This window comes from Sander vitreus, chromosome 5, assembly GCF_031162955.1.
Source record: "Sander vitreus isolate 19-12246 chromosome 5, sanVit1, whole genome shotgun sequence".
Taxonomy (NCBI): domain Eukaryota; kingdom Metazoa; phylum Chordata; class Actinopteri; order Perciformes; family Percidae; genus Sander; species Sander vitreus.
This window is the reverse complement of record NC_135859.1, coordinates 20,742,672-20,764,953: the sequence shown is the minus strand read 5'-3', so window position 1 is coordinate 20,764,953 and position 22,282 is coordinate 20,742,672. Positions and strand designations below refer to the sequence as shown.

Sequence of the window (22,282 nt, the reverse complement as noted above, 5' to 3'; positions counted from 1 at the left end):
TGCAAATACTACAGCAATCCTTCCCACTTTTTCTTACTCCTCTCTTTGGTACTCTCTTTCATAAACCCCTTGCCTCTCCTCTCCTTTTGAGTTTGTGTTCAACTACAGCCATGGGAACTTTCAGCAGGAGGAGGAGGAGGAGAAGGGTGGGAGGGTGGCTGAGAGGCACATGATTGGCCAAGAGGCAGGAATCACTCTGACATGATTGGCTGAGAGCCTGGGAGCTGTCAGCAGAGTTCCCTCCTTATTCCAGAGAGCATCAGTGAGCATCGGAGTGGGACTTGCTGTGTTAAGAGATGCATACCAGATCATTTAGTGTGTTTTGGTTTCTGTGATTGGGATTTTCAGAGAGCAAACAGAAGACACTGTACGGTAGCCAGGAGTGGATAATAACATCTTTCTGGAACTTTCTCAAAAAGATAAAAAGTAAGTTTTTATATTAACCTATTTTCCTCCCCTTCACTCTAAAGTGATAACTGTAACTGTGGTACAGCAGCTCTTCTTGCTATGTGCTTAGTATTGTAGCAAAAGTGACACATCACATCGCATAAAGATTAACACATCAGTAATTGTAAGTACAGCACACAATTTGACAATGATAACAAATGCACTACCACAGTTGATCATATGATTAGAAGTTGTGTACATGCATGTGCAAGTGTGTGCACATGGGATTAGTGTTTGTGTTTTGTGCACACATACTGTACATGGGCATGCATGCACTTAGATGTGTACATGCACTGGATTACTGACAGTATATACTTACAATCTCTCTTTGAAGGATATAGCCTTGTGCTTTAGCGTAGGGAACGGTGCAGTGCGTCTTCACAGTGACCAACCTCATCTGCAAACTTGTCACTGCAATGCTTCGCATTGACAGAGTAGCTCAAGGACTTCACTCCCAAAATCTCCAGGTGTGACTTTCAGGCTGCAGGGTGGTGGTGGCGGTAGTCAGCTATAAATAGGTCTGCTCCCAATAGTGCTGCAGTCACACATAAATTCAGAGGGAACAAGAAATGACACAGTCATTGTTGTATTTGAGTTGGCAGCACTTTGATCCTCTATGCAGCTACAAAAAATATACAGAGTATAATCTAATAGAGTGAGAGAAAGGCAAACAGAAGATGATAGTACATGTCTGTCAGTGTGTGTGTTTGGATTAAAAGTGTTAGCATGTGTCAGAGTTTTCCTTGTTACACTGCCACATGTGGCAGAGCAATACTCTTTACAAGTACAACTTTGCAAATGTTGCGGTCCATACAAGGAGTGGAGCTTTGTCTTGTTATGATGTGTACTCACTTAAACACAGGAAGAGTGAGTTTAAAAAGTGACATCATATCATTACACACAAATTAAACCCAGGAGGATTTCATGTTGATCCAGCTGACCATCTGACAAACATATGGACCTGTTTATGTTTCATATCCCAGCTCCCCTCTTAGGTGGAGACGGAAATGGCATTGTTATAAAGTTTGTTCCATAGAAAAAGCAGCTTGCCATGATAGCTCTTCAGTCCACATTTTCATTTTGACACCAACTAAAAAAATGTATCCAAACAAGCTGCTGTCTCCTGTCCTTAGTTGCTTCAAAGCAGGGGGCTCAGCCTGCTGTTTCTAATATCTGTCTGTCAGCCTACTTGTCTCAGAGCTCCTTAATTGCAATGTAGAACACACAGAGCATTGTGTTGTACCTGACCTCTACTATGAAAATATACTGTATACTGTCAGACTGCCAGCCAGCACTGTACTCCACCTCCATGTGAATGAGTCCGTGAGATTTGAGCAGAACACTAAGCCCATTGTTTCACCTGTACATCACCTGAGTGCTGAGATAAAGGCTGGAGACAGACCTTTATGACAGGGGTGTCCATGCTCTCCTCCTCACTTCTAGTTCTGTGATGAAGCATCTACTGTGCAGAGATAAGACCAAGTCAGATTAGGCTAAATAATGGATGGCTGCGCTGACTCGAGAATAACTTTAAAACCACACAACATCAGAGACAGTTATTATGGAGCACATGCTATAACTTTATTCTTACAAACCTCTGTATCCTTGTTGTTATGTTCCCCTAGGTCTCATTTCTGAATGAGTATTGCTGCTTGCCAGTGTGAGTGAATAAGAGCACAGAGTAATGAGGTTGGCTCAATGTACTCTGTGTGTACTGTACAGAGACAAAAAGCACCATCCGTCTTCTGAAGGAGGATCTGCAGGGGTGTGTGTCTGAATGTACACGCATAAATCCTCCTCTGGCTTCACTGACGATATTCTGTAAGACCTAAACTTTAAGTGACAATGTTGACCCAAGTGTTTATTAGACTTTGTTTGTATTCAGATGGCTGTTAGTGGGACCAACTATGTGATATAGTATGGGATTTAGCTTTTATGAGTTTCCAGAGGTGAAGGGTCAGGGTTCAAGCAACAGTGGAGGACTGCAGTGTTTGGTGCCAACAAAGTCAAATGTCACAGGTTTCCCTGAGCCATTCTTGGCATTTCATGAGTGGGGGTTAATGGAAACATTTTATAATTTGCTTCCCAAAGCATATTCATTACTGTAATAAAGGCAGTGTTTGTTTTCCTCGGTTTTTCTGGCAAGGGAGAGTATGCAGAAGTCCTCTAAATCTCTTGTGCAGAGGCACTGCAATATGCATATATACACAGACATACATAAACACATACAAACCAGCAATGCCAAAAGCATTTAAGTATCTTTTTTTATTGGAAACTCCGTTCCCATAACAATGAGCAGGGACGTCTCTGTGTACTTAGGGCTTTTAGAGGCCATTCTGGGACTTTGCTGGTCTATCGAGCTTCAGTAACATTTACTGGGCCGGGTATTTGATTGTAAAAGTCCAGTCCTTTTAAAGAGATGCTTGAAAGCGTATTTTCATCAATTACTTTTACATCTGTTTTTAACTTTAAAGTGACAGGAAACATGTTTTGGAATCAAGAATGGTTTGTTGCTAAGGTAAAAGATATTCCTTGCTTCCAGATGTTTGGCAATATTGTCATGAGTCCTGTGACGAATGTGCTGGTTAATATTAAATTCAAGGTGTGTGACTTTTTGGACTTTTAATGGACTCTGTTCCCCTTGCACACCCTTAAAAGGCAGCACCAGAAGTAAACAACACTGTGAAGAGAAATAGATGGCAACTATGATTTAAAAACGGGAATAATTAAAAAAAACTGATTTTCCTTTTCACTTTTACCGGAGGCTGTATTACCGAGGGTCAGCGGCGCTGCGCCCGGGCTCTGGAGCACCGGAGCCGGCTTGGAAGCCGATGAAAGATGGTGAGACAAACCTGTGACGGTCAGGAAGACGTTTTGGCAGGGGCAAAAATTTTCACGAAAATGTAACGGAACGTTGTAGAAATGTAGTGGAGTAGAAAGTATAGATAATTGCTGCAAAATCTAACCAAGTAAAAGTCAAAAGTATGCACTATTGATTCTACTTAAGTAAAGTACAGATACGTGAAAAATTTACTTAAGTACAGTAACAAAGTATTTGTACTTCGTTACATTCCACCACTGGAGCCAATAAACACTGACCTTCAGCACAGCTGGGTGGTATCAAGGGAACCATAACACAACGTCTTACTATCAAGCCAGATATATAGTCTTTAATTAATTTCATTTACAACAATATACGCAGGGACTGACGAAACAGATGACGAGGATCTCTGCAGCAGCATCTGTGTGTGATGACTGTTACGTTAGGCAGGAAGTATGACCTCCAAGGGACATGAGAGAGGAGAAGAAGAAGAAGAAGAGAAAAACAGCTGGGGCCTCGGGTAACTTCCCTTTCCCCTTGTTACACTGGAAGTCCTGTCATTGTGTTTGTTAGCTTCTTTAGTCTTCTTACAGACGCACAGCAGCTAGTGATCTGGGATCTGCCCGGATTGCGTAGGGAATAGGTGGGGGGTGCTCGATAATGTCTCGAGAGAGAGATGGTATGCGCTGGTCATCTTTTGGTCATCTCTCGCACGGCACATCCTGGTGCTTTGTTTAACGAATAGAGAATACTTTGTTTTCCTGCACTGCAGTAAAACTTTCCGTAAACAACGGTTGACATTTTCGATGTTTAGACTGGGTCACGGCATGTTGCTTTTAAAAACACAAGATGTAGACAGAAGATTGCGTTGTGCTTCTGCAGACTGCAACAAACGTTTTCCTTGAAATCCAACTCCTTTGTTTTGTTTTTTCACTTATGCTCTCGCAGTGACACACACAAACACAGGGAGTGAGTCTGTCCAACACTATCAGAACAGGACAGAATCACATACAATAGTGAAAAAATGAACACCACTTTCAACAGTTTGAGAGTTGAGCAGGACAGTGAAATGGGTGCATTTAGCACTAAATGATGTTCCAGCCCCACGACAGCGTCTCCAACAGAGAGTCAAGCAACTGGATAGTGTTGCACCGTAACATATCAACACTGAGAAGTGATTGCAGTGCTTGGGGTAAGCGCACACCGCAGAGTAATTGGAGTTAAGTGCCTTTGACGGCTCGTGCAAGGGGGTAAGCTTCTCCTCGGACCGCGAACCTCCTATGGCGCCATTTTGATGCTACCAAGCCATCACCTCCCGTTAGCATTCCATTGACTGCCATTCATTTTGGTGCCACTTTGACAGCAAATAACTTTACATCTGAAGTGTTTAAAGACTCTATTTGTCCATTGTTTATTTCTAAAGAAACACGACAATGTATAAAAGGCTCCATTACCTTGTACCTCACGTTATGGCTCTGTAGCAGGCGTTTTTGTAAAAATAGGCTAACGTAGTGTCATAACCACGCGACTTACTGTCGCATAGTAGAGGAATTACCGTATAGTACAGGAGAAGCTCGCAGGCAGTTTCGTCTCACATTGCTGTTTAAGTTTAATTACTAATGTTAACTAGCATTTTAGTTAGCAGTAATTAGCCTGTGCCTATGTTATCTCCTTACATATACCTACGCTCTCCGTCTCTGCAATATTCGGAATGATTGAATTCACCTTCCTCTGAATTAGATTATCCACAAGGTATATGCTTTCTTGCCAGTAGAGACGGCTTGCCAGTTGGCAATTGTTATATTATATCAAGGGCATTTGGTCAGGTGTCCTTCATTATTTATCAGCTCATGGCCCTGATAAGAGCCCTGCTTGGTGTAGGACACTGTGAATGGAGTGAAGCCAGCTAGCTAACATTAAATCAGGCAGGCTTTGCTTGCATTGCTACACTCGCATGTAAAACACTCTATTCTCTGAAACACATATCATGCACTTTTTTCAATAAGGTAGTTATTTAAAGCTATAGTTTGAGTTTCTGTCGCCCCCATGAGGAATTCTAAGTAATGACAACAACACTGTTGGCGCAGCCACATGACGCAAGCCTTGGGTGATTGCGCACCACCCCCACCCTTCCTCCATGCAGTTGCTAGTAGCGTTTATCCCGTCAAATCAAGGAGGACACAGAGGATTTAGAAAACATGATGGACTCTTTAATGACACTGACGTTACATTAATATAGAATAGTTGTGCACTATAGCTTTAAACAAACGTTGCTCTGCCCACTCTTTTACTCTGCAAAACTGGCTTGGCAGCAGTCCAATCATGTTGCATCAGGATAGGTTTGGGAAAAATAATCGTGTTTTCACTGTGCTTTCCACTGTTGCAGAATTTAATTATGTTTCTCCTATGTTTCTTCCTACCCCACCTGATTTAAGGTGGGGTATACTCCAAAAGAACTAGCTTGTACAGCGTGTACACATCAAGAGGCAAAAGTGTTTGAAGGCAGGTAGAAAAGCCTGCTGTCATGGAAAGGGACAAGATGCGATAATTATTTAAAGATGGGGGGATGGCAGGTTAACACTGTGTTATGATGCTGGAGTGCAGTTTCTTATGGAATATCATTCATGTTATTATGAGTATTGAGATTCAGAAAAACTTGATTGTCCATCACAAGGTGGCGGAAATTTGTCTTTGATGTGACTTGTGAGTAAAGACAAAACAAACAAACAAATAGAGATGCTGTATTATGACTATAAATTTGGTTTTGCAGCATATTTGCATATTTTTGGAGCGGGTTTCGCTTTTGACTTACTGTAAACTTCGATCAGGAATGAAGGTGATATTGTAATTTGGCTGCAGCCCATTCACACAATATTTTTTCGTCGTAACATGTATTGGATTCATGGGAAACACAACATGGTTTGCTTCACACAATGTCACATTCATATTTTCCTCTCATGCTTCATATTCCTCTAATCATCAGACAAATGTTTTAACTTAAAATCAATAGGTTAGTGTGACAGCTTGCTTTATCTTTTACAACATCATCTTACTATAAATCGAGGACCCTCTGTCCGCTTCCTGGGTACCCAATGAACATGGGGTTTGGAATTTGGAGCAGTTTGTAAAGCGTTGGATATCAAACAAAAGACAGACACGATATGTGTTAAGCTGCTGTGAGCTGTAAATTCACCACTTCTAAGCAGACGGCAGAAGATAACGTCATCTCGGAGCTGACCGGGCAAATAGAGCTCTCTTCCTTTGTCTCACTTAGAATAGGTTGTAAGTAAGTGTGCTAAATTATAACACCAATAACATTACCTCTGCTGATTAAATCCATACTTTAACGTTACTTTATAACCGTCAAGCCACTAAGCCTGTTTGGAAATGAATACCTCTGTTGAAGTGTTACAGTGCCCATATTATGAAAAAATTACTTTTTCTGGGATTTGGGGTGTTATGTTGTGTCTCTGGTGCTTCCACACGCCAAAAAGCATCCATGCTGTTTTGAGTGAGATACGGGTTTCTGAATGTGTCCTGCCTTCAGTCTCCGGGTGAGCTGTTCAAAATCTGCATGGCTTTCTACGTAACTTAGCCGAAAACAAGGGGGCTAGGGGGCTAACCGTCAGCATGCTAGCTCGTTCTCAATGGCAAAACACTGCTACAACACACAAATTCACCCTAATCTACAAAATAAATTGTATAGAACTACTTACATGTCCCTGTTCTGCAGGTATTCCACGCAAAGTTGCCAAAGTGTGCCCTCGTTCAGAAGAAGTCTCCCGGCTAATCCTGCCTTGTACAGGCCGAAATTGGAGAAACATGTAAACCTTACCTAGCTACTGCGCATGTGCGACTGCCAACAAAGATGTTACAGAAGTTGAGATGTCTCACTCTGTAGCTAAAACATAAACCTGAACACAGGGTGAAAAGAGGCGCTGCAGCAATGTGCAGTACAACAAAAATATGGTGTCTTTTGAAAATTAAACCATGTAAACCTATTCTGATACAATCTCAAATTACAATTAATGACCTGAAAATGAGCATAATATGGCCACTTTAAATTTGTTAATAATAAGTTATTAAAATATAAATATAATATATAATATAATATAAAATATATAAAATATGTTTTTGTTTAGGTACTGTGCACAGATCTGACCCCCTGCCTGGTTGACCTCATCCCTGGCTTTCTGCAGCTCTGTGCATGGCGGTGGCGGCAGCACAGAGGTCTGCTAGTAGACAATGACCTTATTTTTAGGTTTATAAAATGTAGCTGAGTTCATGTAGGATATTAGTGACATTCTTGCAATCTTATGTTGCAATGTATGCCTCTATTAGTGTATATGTGCTTTGCGCCACTTATCGTTTATCAGTGTGGATGCTCACATTGTTATCATTATCGTTTTGGTGTGGATGCCCCGAACAGTCTATATGTTCAGCTGATTGAGCCCTGGTCGGCCACCATAATAAACAGATGTGAGATGAGACTTCACTGCACACGGATCTACACAAAATGTTCTCTTGAAATGAGTTTTCCCTCTTCCTTGTTTCATTTGTCTGCTGGTTCAAGCTAGAAAAATGCTCTCTGTAGTAAAACATCACTCTCTATTTTGCTTTCTCACTCCTACTCTCTGTTTCTCTCACCACAGTGGGCAGTGTTTGGGAGTAACGGAATACATGTATCGGTGTTACATATTCAGAATACAAATTATGAGTAACTGTATTCCGTTACAGTTATAATTTAAAGGACAATTCCGGCGAAAAACGAACCTAGGAGTTAATAACAGATGTGTACCCACTCGATCGCTCTCTGGGACATGTTTCCATGCTAATCGAATGTGTTTGTAGCTTGAAAAAAGCTAGCGCGGACCGCTGATTAGCTTACAATTGTATTCGGGGAACAGGGAAAGTAAAAACAAATTGCTTATTATACCACTAAAAAGGCTCAAAATATCACCACACTTCAACGGTAGCATAATGAGGGTCCCTAAATGTTAACCGAAGCATTGAGAACATTGTAAGTGTACAGACAGTTTTTTAAAAAGACAGATTATAAAGACAGTCGCGTTCTCGTATACAGGCGGCCGCCGTCTTGGGAGCTACTGTCTTTCTAAACACAACAGAATAGGCCTGTTTAGTAAGCAGGATTTGATGGCCGCATTCCTACATTTATAAAATGCAATTCAATGTGGAAGTAATCCAAGTATTCAGAATACCTTACTCAGATTGAGTAATGGAATGGAATACGTTACAAATTAATTAATTATTCTGTAATGGAATACGTTTTGAAAGTATCCTTCCCAACACTGACAGTGGGTGGAAGAGTATTCGGTAGAGTTTCAGGGTCTAATTCCATGTGACCATCTAAGGATGTTGGCTCACAAGCCTCAGGCAGACCTAAATTAATCTCATATCTTATAACATGTTGAGCTGTAACATAGAGATGTGTTTGCACTCGGTTCTGTCTCATAAATCAGTCAAACAAATGATCAAGTTATGCAGTAGCATTGCTTAAAACCATGTACCGAATTCAATTCAATGGAGATGTTACATTTTATATTTGAACTATGTGATGTGTTGCATACTAAGGTAATCTGTTATGGTATTAGTGACGTTTCTACTGAAATAAGCTTTTGTGAAGTTTAGTGCACTACATCATTGGCTTATTAAAAAAACCTAGGGTGAAATAAGGGTTGTCTTTACATTACATCCACCAGTGTAAATAGCTGAGGAGAATCAAGAGTTTGTGATAAATCTGTTCTGCCATTTTACTTTGACTCTGAATCATCCAGAAGACACTGACTATCCTGCTCATCCATAATTAATAGGAAATGTTTTCTCTGGATGAATAAATTGAGTATAAGCATATCTGCTGGAAAATATTTGGTTTTATGGTTGTCTGTTATTACATAGACAAGATGCCGTCATTTCTCTGTGGTTTGATGCTGCTTCAAACTGTCAAATCTGATCATTGCAGGGGTTCACTGGAGAAATCAGCCCTTTCATCATTACAAATTTCTGCCACTGGAAATTTTTTATAAAAACAAGATTACAGATATGCAATCAGCTTTCTGGCTCTCCTCATACAATCTAAGGCCAAACTAAACCCCAGGCCTTCTTTACATAACATGAAGAGAAATCAGAAACAACATATCACCTCTGAGTGGCAGAGTGTTGGCAGTCCTTTCCTTAGCTGAATGGTTTGTCTGCTTTGCTTACCTTAACCCAGTGTAAAAGTCACACAACCTGCCCAGGGGAGAGAGCTCCTCCACTGGCAAAAACATTCACTACACGCACCATCATTGCTGTGAATCATACCTTAAGGACAGCTCAGCTGATTTTAACCGCCATATGTGCATTTGTGCTATAATGCAGTTGGAGTGAAGTTTGCTTAGGCTCATACTTAGGACTGGAGAGCAAACTTTGAACATAGCATTCTTATCATGTGAGGGTCTCTAAGGACACAAATAGATACACTAAAACACTTTTCTGCCCTCTCTATGCACAACAAAGAAAAGACACCTCCAGTATAAGTTGATGACAGTAGCTGGTCTTTGAAGTCTTCACTGGAAGAAAGAAACCTACGACATTTCTGAATGTAGGCTTACCAGTGGCTACATTAGCAAGTCAGCTAAGAACGTTAGCTAATTAAACAACTTATCTAGTTAGCTGGAGGCCTCCCATACCTCCAACCACTGTGTCAAGCAGCACATCTCGGACCAGTCTGATGAAATTGATGTGAACCCTTCTTCAAACTCCCGGCAAGTCAGTGAACAACCCCAAATGCCAAAGTTACTGGGATTAGTAACATTAATGACTAGCTAGCTAGCTAAGTGTAATGTAACGTTATACTAAATTTGAAAAGAAATTGTGTTAAAGTTACTTACTAAAATAAGCCACATTACTGTAACATGTTTCTAAACACTGCACATCACAACAAGACAACAATTAAAAAAGAAAAATAAACTAAAATTAAAAAAGAAAAATATAACGTTATAACGTTAGCACCACAGTAACGTTAAAGTAACTGTATTAGCAAGACAAAAGCCTCATATTGTAATAGCTAAAGTTAGCTTGTTTAGAACTAGCTAACGCTAAACTGATTGTAAAAACTACATTAATAAATTACAAATCAACAATGACATAACAGCTATGATTAAAAGAGTAGCCTACCTACAGATGATACAACAAGGGTATTTGAGGAGTAGAAAGATGCATGTCAACATAACAATGTCTGTTAAACTGCTATTTGAGTTGAGAGTGCAACGTGCAAGAATAATTTAAATAGAGAGGATGACGTTGTATGGATAGTTATACAGTAGTTTTCTGTATTTAGAATAAATATATATGTGGGAGAGAAAAGGTGTAACACTGACAGGGCCTACAAGAGCTGGAGCTATTGTGCCAAAGGAAAAATCTTGTTGTGCCTTGGGTGAAAATGTTTTAATGTGCTTGGGTGAAGCGTCAGGTTATATATATATATATATATATATATATATATATATATATATATATATATATATATATGTGTGTGTGTGTGTGTGTGTGTGTGTGTGTGTGTGTGGCAAACCTTTGATACTAGGACTGTCTGCTGTGAGCTTCACAATAAGCAACACTACATTGAAAAATAAATCAAACTTTGGCCTAGATAGATGATGACACTGCTGTGAAATCATTACATTTTACAGATTGACTTACAGTACAGTATATGAAATAAGTGTAAGGCTGCTCCTCATCATGTTTGAAAAAATGTCCCCAACATAAATGCATCTCGTCTTTGTATCTGTGTTTAGTTTGGTGTATTTTCCCAAGCTTATGTTAACATATGGAAAAGGACTGCAGGGCAACCAGCATTAATTACGCTGCCAGTCATTCTCTTAACTAGCTGGGTTGTTGGGGCAGAAACCACTAGTACTGGGTTTGCGACCTTGGCATTAAGTAGCATTGCTGTGTTCAGTCAGTCATCAGTGTCCCCATATTTAATCACATCTGATGAGAGAGATGCAGGCTGAGATTCGCCTCACCACTGCATGCCTGCTGTTTTCTGCTGGACTGTACAGAGAGGAGTGAGTCATCCACAGCTCTGCAGGGCCTGCTTCTGCCTAGGGTCAGTGATGTCATTTGACTGTAGTGGGCCATGTGTATGAGAGAAATGGGATAGTAGACAATGCCTCGTGTGTGTTTTTGTAACAGGGATGGAAAAAGAGGCTCTTGGTTCAGGATAAAAAGAGAAACGCTAGAAATGCTTATAATTGTGCATTTTTATATCAGCAGAACTCTAACAGATGGGTGTACAGTATAGTGACAGCTGGTATGTAAACAACGTATACCTAGTATGGATTCAGATGTGTTTTTATTAGGGCTGTCAAACGATCCATTTTTTTTAATCGCGATTAATCGCTGAATTTTATCACATGATTAAAATTCTATTATTCTGCATTTCAGAACAGTTTTTAAATACATATTAACAATGGAAAGCATTTTTACCAGTGTATCTTGATTGGGAATCAAATGAATGCAAAGAAAGTTACTTTATGAACTTGATTTTAAGATTTGTAATTATTTATTTACTGTAAACAAAAGAAAAACGTGTGAATCTGTCATTATTGCACAATTCCTCCAAGTACCTAACTAAAAAACTAAAAATCCATATCCTTACTAGAGTCAATGTAGTGTTTAGTAACTCCTAAATAATGTTGATTACTCACTGACGTCCAGTGATCACCGGTTAATGAGACAGCGTTTGCAGCACTTCGCAGCTGTTCCAGTTGAGCTGCTTTCTCCGTGTCATACAGGCTGTGTATCCATGAAAACTACAGTCCCCCTCGACGGCAACGAGACAGGTCAGAACATGCCAACCGTAGTACGTCTTTAAGACCCGAGTCCTCTACGATGCTGACAGGTCTGCAGTTAGTTGCCACCCGTTTCGCAAGAGCTGTAGTAATTTTTTGGGATTTGGTTTCATCCACAGGTCGGCAAGTAGCACTCTCCAAAATAGTGCTTTGCCTGAGTGGGTAGCATGCTAGCGGGTAGCATCACGTTAACTGTACTACTATGCTTAGCTCCATAGGTGGTAGCTCAAGCTTGACGTGCTTTGGTGATTTTAATTTGGCTTTACAGAATGTGCATATGGCTTTCGACTTGTCTACGAGCTGTCCGGGAGTTTTGGAAAATAAAAAGCGCCATTCAGGATTTCACTGCTGCTGTGTTTCTCCATCATGCCTGTAGCCTGCAACAGCAGGATGTGTTACGAGGAAGTGGCAGCTTGATGATAAGTAACGGTGCTGCAAAGGGTCAAACTTTTTTTTAAATTATGTTTATTGGCGCTCACAGCACACAGTCAAAGCCCAAATCTGAAGTGTGCCTTTATAACTTTACAGCATATTCATAAATAAGCAACAATCAAAGTTAAAGACATAAATTGAAAGTTGCTCACATTAGTATAAGTGGTGAATCCAAATGTGGGTCCCATAGGCCACACCCACTTTGACCAATCAGTACCCCACTGTAGGGGTGGCCTCAGGAGTGACCCTAGATGGTACCCTCCAAATTCTGTAAAAATCGGAGGAGCCGTTCATGAGATATAAACTTTTTGTACTTGTAGCGTAGGTGTTACTTATAGAGTTTAACACTCCACTGCTTAATTCTGATTGGTGCAGAGAAGTACATGACATCACCTTTTTTTTCCTTTTTACTAGTGAGAAGTAGAAAAGTGTGTTTTCATAGGACCCCCCCTTCACTCCTACAGTAGTAAGAAGCTGGTTGAGAGGGCCTGTACGGGTTTAGGGACATGATCGTGAGACTCACTCAACTCAGACTATGATCTTTTCCTATAACCTTGACCAAAGTACTTTATGTTGCCTAAACCTAATCCACCCCAGGACTCAGACCCTCTGATGTCAAAGTCCTGCACTTTGTAAACCAACCATCCACCTTTATGCTAATCAACAGCCATCAAATCCTGAACCTTTAAAATATAGTAGCAATTGCATTTTACTAGTGTTATTTTTTGCTGAATTGTTATTGTCATTCTCATAGATATAACAACTTATTTTATATCTATGGTCATTCTGCTGTTTGTGCACATCAATGTGGGTTCTAGCTGCTACCGTCTGTGACACTGTAGTAATTCGCTCGCTGCAGGCTTTACACAACTTTTCCTTTGGTTTAACTGGTCAAAAGTGAGTCATAAACTGGTGCTAACAAAAAGGCTTCCTTAATTGTCAATGACATTTTGAACATCAGGTGATGTTAAATGTTTTTAAGCAGCAACTTCCAGGCCTGAAAAGTGAAGCTAATGCAGAAGTGCCTTAAATCTGTAATCATTCTAATGGCCAGCGGGGGGGGCGACTCTACCGGTTGCAAAAAGAAGTCAGTTTGTATAGACGCCTACGAGAAAATGACCCTACTTCTCACTTGATTTATTACCTCAGTAAACATTTTCCTAATTAGTTTATGGTCTCAATCGCTCTTTTTTTTTTTTTTCAATTATCTTTTTATTTATTTTTAACATTTTTGTAACATAACAGACAGAAGAGAAAAAATAATAATAAAATACAGCAAATTAAATCAAGTCAGTCCATGGACACAGATCACAGTTCATCCTTTGTGAATGTTATGTAAACATGCCAAACCCTGTTATGATATGGTAGTGTCAGAGGTCCATAAGCGGTTCCCATATCCTTCGGAAGGCATCCCCCTTATTCTTTAGGGTGTATGTGCGTTGTTCCAGACTCAAAATTTCATTTAGGATTTGTTTAAACAGATTAAATGATGGGGGTCTTTGTTGGTTCCAATTGAGTAAGATGCATTTCTTTGCTATATAGGACATTATGATAATCCTCTTCCTGCACGTGGTGTCCAGTGTCTTGTCCAAATCCGTTCCAAAGAGGTACCGTGTTGGTGTAATGTCCAGCGGGGTTTTCACAATCTTAACAGTTAGATCATGTACTGCCTTCCAGAAATATTTTAATTTCCTGCATTCCCAAAAAACATGCATAATTGACCCTTTACATGTTTTACAACGATGACATCTGGAGGATGAGTTAGGAAACATTTTACTTAAGCGGAGTGGAGTAAGGTACATCCTGTGTACACATTTTGTTCGATTATTTTATTACAGGACAGTGAGGAAAAAACATTCTGACATATCGTATCCCACTGATCTTCATCAAAAGCACGTCCCATATCCTTCCGCCATATGTTCCTAAGTGGGGTCAAGGAAGAGCTGTAATGGTCCAACAAAGCACTATAAATTACAGAGATTTTTCCTTTTAATGATGTTGATTTTACCAAAATCTCCTCGAGATTTGTCAGCCCCAAAGACAGGAGTTTTTCCCCTTTTAGGGTGTTTGTTTTAAGTCTTTTTGAATACAGCATCATGTTCATTTTGTACATTATGGTCCCATTTAGAGTACTGTAAAATAGACGATAAAGCAGGGGATGGCTAACTTGTGATTAGTCTCGCATTGCCAGACCCTCCTCCACAGCGCTGCGGAGCAAGGTCTAGCTAGTCATTCAGGGATTCAGCCAAGCATTCAGGGATGGGAGAAAAACGTGCTCTGGTTTACTGGCATTTTTTTAAACCAATCACAATCGTCTTGGGTGGCGCTAAGTGCCAGACGGAGCAATGATGCCTCTGCAAAATAGCCTCGGGAAGGAACTTGTTTTGGTGGAACATGTGTACGTTCAAAAGTTGTTTTAGTCGTGCAACAGAAAACTCAGATTGGACAGATAGTCTAGAAGCTCCACCAGAGTTTAAAATGCCAACGCAAAGAAAGCAGAAGGTAACGGACATCCGGCCGAAATGACGGACATCCGGCGGAAAGTCTCTACTTGTTGTCCGGTGTGTTTTCAGTTGATGAAAGTTAATTATAACATTTTGGTCGCCTAAAAAGGTCTTGTTCAGGGTTCAGTTGTACTAAAATTATTTTTTAAACCTTGCTAAACAAGCTAGCTGATAACTTAGCTCCACCCTCTTGTCCAAATATGGTCACTTCTGGCTCCAAAAATAAAAATGCAGACGGCCAAAAAATGCCAAACTCGAGCCTTTAAAACAGTAGTCCACAAACAAATGACAACAACACGATGACTATGTCCACTTATATACAGTGCATGATTTTTACAGAAGAATTTATTTAAATAGTCCAGTGAAGAAAATTACAGAAAGGTAATCCAAGTGGTAAGTAATCCAATACATTGTCTGAAGAACCTGGAATAGAAATAATTTTAGACTTTCATTGTTGATGCACATCAAACTGTTTTCAAAATACTTCCACATCTGATGACCCCAATTTCACAGCACAACAAACAAACAAGAAAATGAGTGACTCATACTTCTGCGTAGACAACAGGTGAAATATAAGACCGTTATTTTCAAAGAGCTAGAGGTGTGAGAGCTAATTTATAATTCAAGTAAATGTTATTGTATTTTCCTCCCTGGGTTACTTGCTGTGAAATTGTTTCGAGCTGCTACAAAAGGGCTCCTCACTGTCAACAAAGTGCTACAGGAATGAATGGAAAGGAAATTGAGCTGTTTTGCCAGATATGGCTTTATAACAGCCTTTGAATGAATTGGAGCTCCTACACGCACTGCATAGGATCAAGTGTATGGTTTTGAAGTATAGAATAAGGACTATCACACATCCTGAAATAGAAAGTCTGTACCAAGTGACAGCATACATACATCATTTGGAGGTCATGTTTTAGGGGAGTGTGTGTGCACACGTATGTTGGCATGCCTTTGAGTTTTAGTGCATGAGGGTGTGCGATTGTATTACAGGACAGCCCTCCAGTGGTTGGATCGTAGCTGATTTATGTGATGTATGGACTGAGGGATTGCGGTGGCAACTAAGGCTACTCCTCATTATAAAGGACAGGACAAGGTCAGCCAAAGAAAGGCAGGGACTTTTGAGGATCTGCTCCTCAGTAGTGTCTCTCCACATATGTCAGATAAAATTAAGACTCATCTTTTTTATTTGTGCTATCATGTCTTGTAACTGCAGCACCACTTGGAGGAGCCACTGCTATGTTTTGGCTCACTCAGTGGCTCGGCAGACTGCTGCTGCTGCTGCTCAACAGACACACACACACACACACACACACACACACACACACACACACACACACACACACATCCCCCTACAAGAAATGAAAAAAAATATATATATATATATATATATATATAATATATATATATATATATTCCTACAAGAAACAAACAACAAACCCATCTTACTTTAAAAGGGGTTCAGCCGTGATCTTTAAGCAGCAATCAGTGACCAAAATACAATAACATAATCAATAGGATGATAATTAACGCTGCAATCTTTAGTTAGGTAAAGGAACTCCACGAGGTGGGAAAATCCACTTTAGTTAATTGCTGCTGATTGGATGGTACACCACGAGGAGCTTTTAGTGAGCCTCAAATAAATGTAATTTCTTCTTACCCTGCAAATATTTTGATGTATCCTATAATGGGTTGTAATATATTTTAATTTGAAGATTCTAAGATGGAGTTTTGCAACAGTATTGACTGATTTGTTAACTGATTGCTTCATTTTAGTATTTGCCATCTAAGCTTAACTATTAATGTATACTCTTCAAGTGGCTTTCCTCCACAATATGAGCTTGACAAATTTAGCAAAAAGCGTACTTGATTAAGGGTCTTTGCTAATCAGCCTACAAAGAGAATAAAAGTGACTAGCTATTTCAACAAAGCCACAGCGCCTGCTCATCTCGGCTGATTGAATGGCTACAATAAACGGCTGAGATACTTTTGAGCGATTATTCAATAAGCAGCTGCGGGAGCTCAACAAGAAAAAAGGAGACATTTCACACAGTAGCTGAAATTTAGAGCATATTAGAGACAGCCATGACCTTCTACTGCTGGGTGAGGAGAAACCATAGCTCAGCTCCATTTTTGCTCACTCGCCTAACGTGATCACACAGGATAAACTCTCATCACTCTCCTAAAGATGGCATGAAGTTAATTGAAAAAGCCAACAAAGGATGTATCAAAGGGACAGGGGGAGAAATATCATCTGCAGAGGGCGGTTTTCATATCTGGATCTCTCTGGTGGGGGATCGGTAGCACCTCACGTAACTAATACTTGAGCTCAGACAGAAATCAACCCCCTGTGGTTGCACTGTAGGCAGCCACACTGTTCCATCACATACACCGAGACTCACAAACAATAAGGGCTTCCCGCCTGCAATACAAAAGAAAAGACAAGTTCTGTTTGTTTTAGTTTTAGTCAGTGTATGTTGCTAACTGGCCAGTCTTGCAATCACCACTGAGACTAGAAAATTGTCACTGCAGTGTTGCTGTGTCTGAAAAAGAAGAGCGTGATGTGACTGGTTAATCTAGAGTCTAAAAATGTATTTGTGTCACAGAGAGTTCACACATACATGAACAGTCTTTGCAGCCCAGTTCAGATCACTGTGGTGGCAAAGATTTATTAAGCATGAGTGGTCATTGGCTGCTGTGTTAATTGAGAATTTGCACCAAAATACTTGAATCCTCTTAGTGCAGCTTTCAGGAGCATGTATAAATAATAATGGCTGGCTGAGATCAAGAGTGTGATGTCGTTTAGCCATTCATTTCTCTCTTTGTATCTGCACCTTCTCTCCTACTGATTCAGTTTTTGTCATCCAACTTTTGTATTCATGAAAAGAGCACAATTTCAAAGTGGCTTGTTTGGTGCATATTTATCCATGTAGCTCTCAGTCTCGGCCCCCTAGCAGATGGGTCTGACCGCATACGCAGAGTTTGCTGGGGGGGGGGCAGGAGGAACACTGCCCCCCTGGTGGCTCAAATGTGTAATTGCGTTGTTTAAAAAATGAGTGGAATAATTACGTCTGGCATTACCAGATATTTTATAAATATCTTAAATAACACAAAACAACTAAATGGTGGTAGGTAACATCAGATTTCATATACTGCTTTAGTAAAAAAAATATTATCTGGCTGACGATGGGAGCAGCAGGACACAAAAAACAAAAGTTACTGTTGCACTAGTCTGGACATTTTGCCGTGCCAACCTTGCAATAAAGGTTTCCTAAATGCAATGTATATAAATGTGATGTCAGCTTACTAATTGATTGCGGGTTTTGTGTAGATTTGGACTTTTATACGTTTATTCCACTTTGTTTAAACGGCGAAGTGGAGAGGCGTCGTTCACCTGTTCGGAGCTGGCTGGTGAATGTGATGCTCGTATCGGCCTTGCTGGATAAACCGTGACTCTGTTTGTGGATCTACTGATCGCTGTGGATTACTTTTTTTCCATGTCATTGGATTACGGCAAAATACGGAACTTTTTTCTTAACGTGTCTTAACGTTTTATGGTGAGTTTGGAGAGGCATCTCAACAGACTGTAGGTCCAACACTGATTGTTCCCTGTCACATTTTAGTTGAATTTAAGTCAGGGCATTCCGGCACCGTCTGTCTATTGCGTTCCCAAACAGCCGTGCCGCGATTGGATTTCATAAGGGCAAATTGTTAAATTGTTACAATGTAATTTAAAATCTGCTTTAAAAATAAACAGATGTGTTTTGGAATATAATGTTCAGTTTTGGCACCTTTACCTATGTGCTAAAATATACAATGACTGACGAAGCCTAGTGACAAGTCCATAGCAACCAGTGTTGGATTGTTATTACCCAGTGTCCTTTGCTGAATGGTCTCAATGTTTTATTGTTTTATTTAATGTGAATACTAGTTTACTAGAGGAGTAACTTAGTATTTGAAGTAATGCAGTAATGCATGAAATGTGCATTTAGTTTCCATGCTTATTGTGTTTCCACAACAATGTTAGTGAGTAAATCTACTGAAATGGCCACCACACCATAGTGGGATGGAGTGGGATGTGTAAGATGAGAATGCAGAGGTTAACTCTTGTACATCATGGCTGTAAAAAATCAAATGGCATCTGTACTTCTATGTTAAGTGCAAACTTGCATACAAGGGGAGAGTCATGCCTCTTTTTCAAATCATGTTGGAAGGTCATAGAAAAATTGTTACTGGCGAGGGGAGGGTCACATCTTTTTAGCCTAGAGGTCCCAAAACTCCTCCGGTGGCCCCTTAATTAAATAACGAACAGTCCCTTATTCTGGAGAATCATCATATTTGGGCTCTTGGCCCACCCTGAAGAGACACTGAGAGATGGAAAGAGGAAGAGTTTGTTTCATTAATTTCAACAGCTCCTTCAAGCTATGATAGACTTTTAGCTGATTTAGAGCTACCATGTATAAACTGCAAAGTTGATCATGACACTGTGAATTTTGATAAGTGGCTGTTAATGGCAAAACAGTGTGCACTAAAGGGGTATTTCCACCACGCGGCCTCCGCGAGTAATCGCGGCCATTTAAGTCAATGCTTGATATTCCACCACCCGCCTCACAGCGCGTCCCAGAAGTGTGCGTGAAGCGGCTCTGCTCCGCTAAAGATACACGCAAGGTCTATTTTCACGAAGTAAAACAGTGAGAAAAATCGTTTTAACAATGTTTTAATTCAATTAATTAATGAATTAATTTAAATTCATTTTTCATTGCAGTTACAATTTAAAACAACCCCCCTGTCCCAACCCACAACATTTCTCTCTCAACCTCTGCCGTACCACAACAATCAAAAAACAAAAAGCAAATTATATGACAGTATCACAGTAGCAGCTCCCCTATGTCTTCTTCTTTTACAAACCGGTCAAATGGCCTCCAGATTTTCTCATACACCCCCAATTTGCCTCTCAATATATATGTCAGTCTCTCAATGGATATACGTTGCTAATCCAGTCAATTTACCAAAAGAAACCCCCCTCCTCTACAACACCATGGATGACGAGAGATTCATCTTGAAGGTGGAAAAACCATAATCAACACCACAGATCCTTTTTTTATAAGGACAATGCCAGAAAAGGGAAGGCATGGAGTGTAATTACAGAAGTGCTTGGAGTGGAATGTAGATACTAGCTTAATTCTTTCAAGTACTTGGTCAAGTAGTTGGACAAAATGTCAACTGCACCGACCACATTCAGGAAATTTTGTATCACTTATACTCTTATACTTGTATCATTAATTAGAGTTTTCTCAGTCTGTGCCCAGCTCTTGACTGAAATAGCTGTTTACAGTTTTAAATCTTTAGTCTAGACAAATTCGAAATAATTGACTGGGTTTTCCTGACAGGCACCGGAACATAGCCAGCAGTGCTTTGCAGACAGCTTAATCATATGGACTTGCATCATTATAACACTTAATGACTGCAGAGAGATGGTAAAATGTGAGATGCCAAGACATTTTTTAGACTGAAAATGTACATATCACTGTTGCTATGTTGAGGGATTTTGGTGGCTGTGTAGGGACAAAGCAGTTGTGATTCCAGAGCCTGTAACTGTGGTTAAGCATGACGGTTCATAGCAGTTAACAATTGCAGAGATAGCTGAATATGAGCATAGGTCAAGGCTGTGGTTTGCCCTGAGTTATCTTGTGCCTCGTGTGCAGATGACACTCCCACTCTATCAAACCCCACTGCAGTTCAGTTACAGCAGAAAATTAACAAATCTTCATTTTCACATTGTCTTGCTGTGATTATTTGTTGCACCTCTCAGTCTGAATGGCGCTGTTCTCACCAGCCGGAATTAACAAACCTAAAGATCTAACTAAAGGTGTAAATACTTGCAATGTGAACAGGGTTTTTCCTAGTTTAGAATGGGCCTTCTATGGAAGAGAACTACGCACGGCAGTAAGCATGATCAGTCTGCGTACAGTAAAGGCAATCAGTCTGTGTTACCTTATTTGACAGAAATCTATGCATTTTCCTGTTATTTCTGACAATTTGATAATCAAAATGTATACGTATACAGCGGGAAGGAGACTATCCTAAGAAGCTCTGACAACAAGGAATGCGGCCACCGTCTACTGAAACAAGGTGTTGATATTATATGTTCATGTGCATGCTTGGTGCTGTGCATACATTCTGGCCTCTATGCACATGGTGCTCTTTAGTACAACATCAACATCATGCAAAGCCTGTGCACCATGTCATAACCAATCTCTCTCCTCTCCTCAGAGACCAATCGATGGAGACTGTCCAGTCAGCTCTGTCGGTTTTTCTGTCTTTGGTAATTACCTGGCAGTCCTGTCACTCCACATCTATTTAGTGGAGATGGGCCCGAACTAAGGGACCGGAGTGGAGGATAATGTGTTACCCGTTTGGCTGATCACTCTTTTTCAAAGTATATCTAGTGTTGCTTATGAGTCCTGGTAGACAGGGATTAAGTGAAATTGGTGTTGTTTCTGAGCTCATGGACCATGTAAATGAAGGTGTAGGTAGTAAATGGAAAGTGACATGCATGTGTTGCCTTGCATGGAATAGGCTGATGAAAAATTAAATGTTAGCCTGCGTTCCCTAATGTGACACATTAAGGACAACAGACAACCATAAAGGAAGTTGATGTAGTAGGGAAAATATATTATTCAGGGACTGCATATATGCATTCACACAGAACTTGATAGAAATACACAGAGAGGACAGCGTGAGTTGTTATAAAAAAAGCAGAGCAAAATGAGGAGTACTGAATTGTCTCCTTACTTTCTTGATACTTCTTGCTGGTTGATATCAACCAGACAATGTTAGACGTGACAGGAATACCAAAACACAAGTAGACGTACTGTATATGCTCCAATCAAACCACACCAGAATTTGATTGTTTACTTCTTTGAGGTTCTACAGGATTTTTCCCATGAGTCTCAACACTATCAACGGTTGTGTGAATTCAGTTCAGCACAATGGGTCTTGGCGTCTTTGTGTGTGTGTGTGTGTGTGTGTGTGTGTGTGTGTGTGTGTGTGTGTGTGTGTGTGTGTGTGTGTGTGTGTGTGTGTGTGTGTGTGTGTATGTGTGTGTGTGAAAAAGAGAGACAAAGAGAGAGAAGAGAGAGAGAGAGGCAGGTGTAGGCTCAGGGTTATTAGGCCAGGTAAACAGAGCATGGTTGTGTAACATAATTCTGGCTGATAATTCA

General features: G+C 40.2%; 1 protein-coding gene across 1 annotated transcript in view; it reads left to right on the top strand.

The window, feature by feature from the left end:
- The first annotated feature begins 284 nt into the window (after positions 1-284).
- pde4d (phosphodiesterase 4D, cAMP-specific) overlaps positions 285-22,282 on the top strand; it is a 209,851-nt gene continuing 187,853 nt past the window's right edge. The window contains exon 1 of the mRNA XM_078250924.1: positions 285-426. The gene's annotated coding sequence lies outside the window, so the exon portion shown is untranslated. The remainder of the gene's footprint in view (positions 427-22,282) is intronic.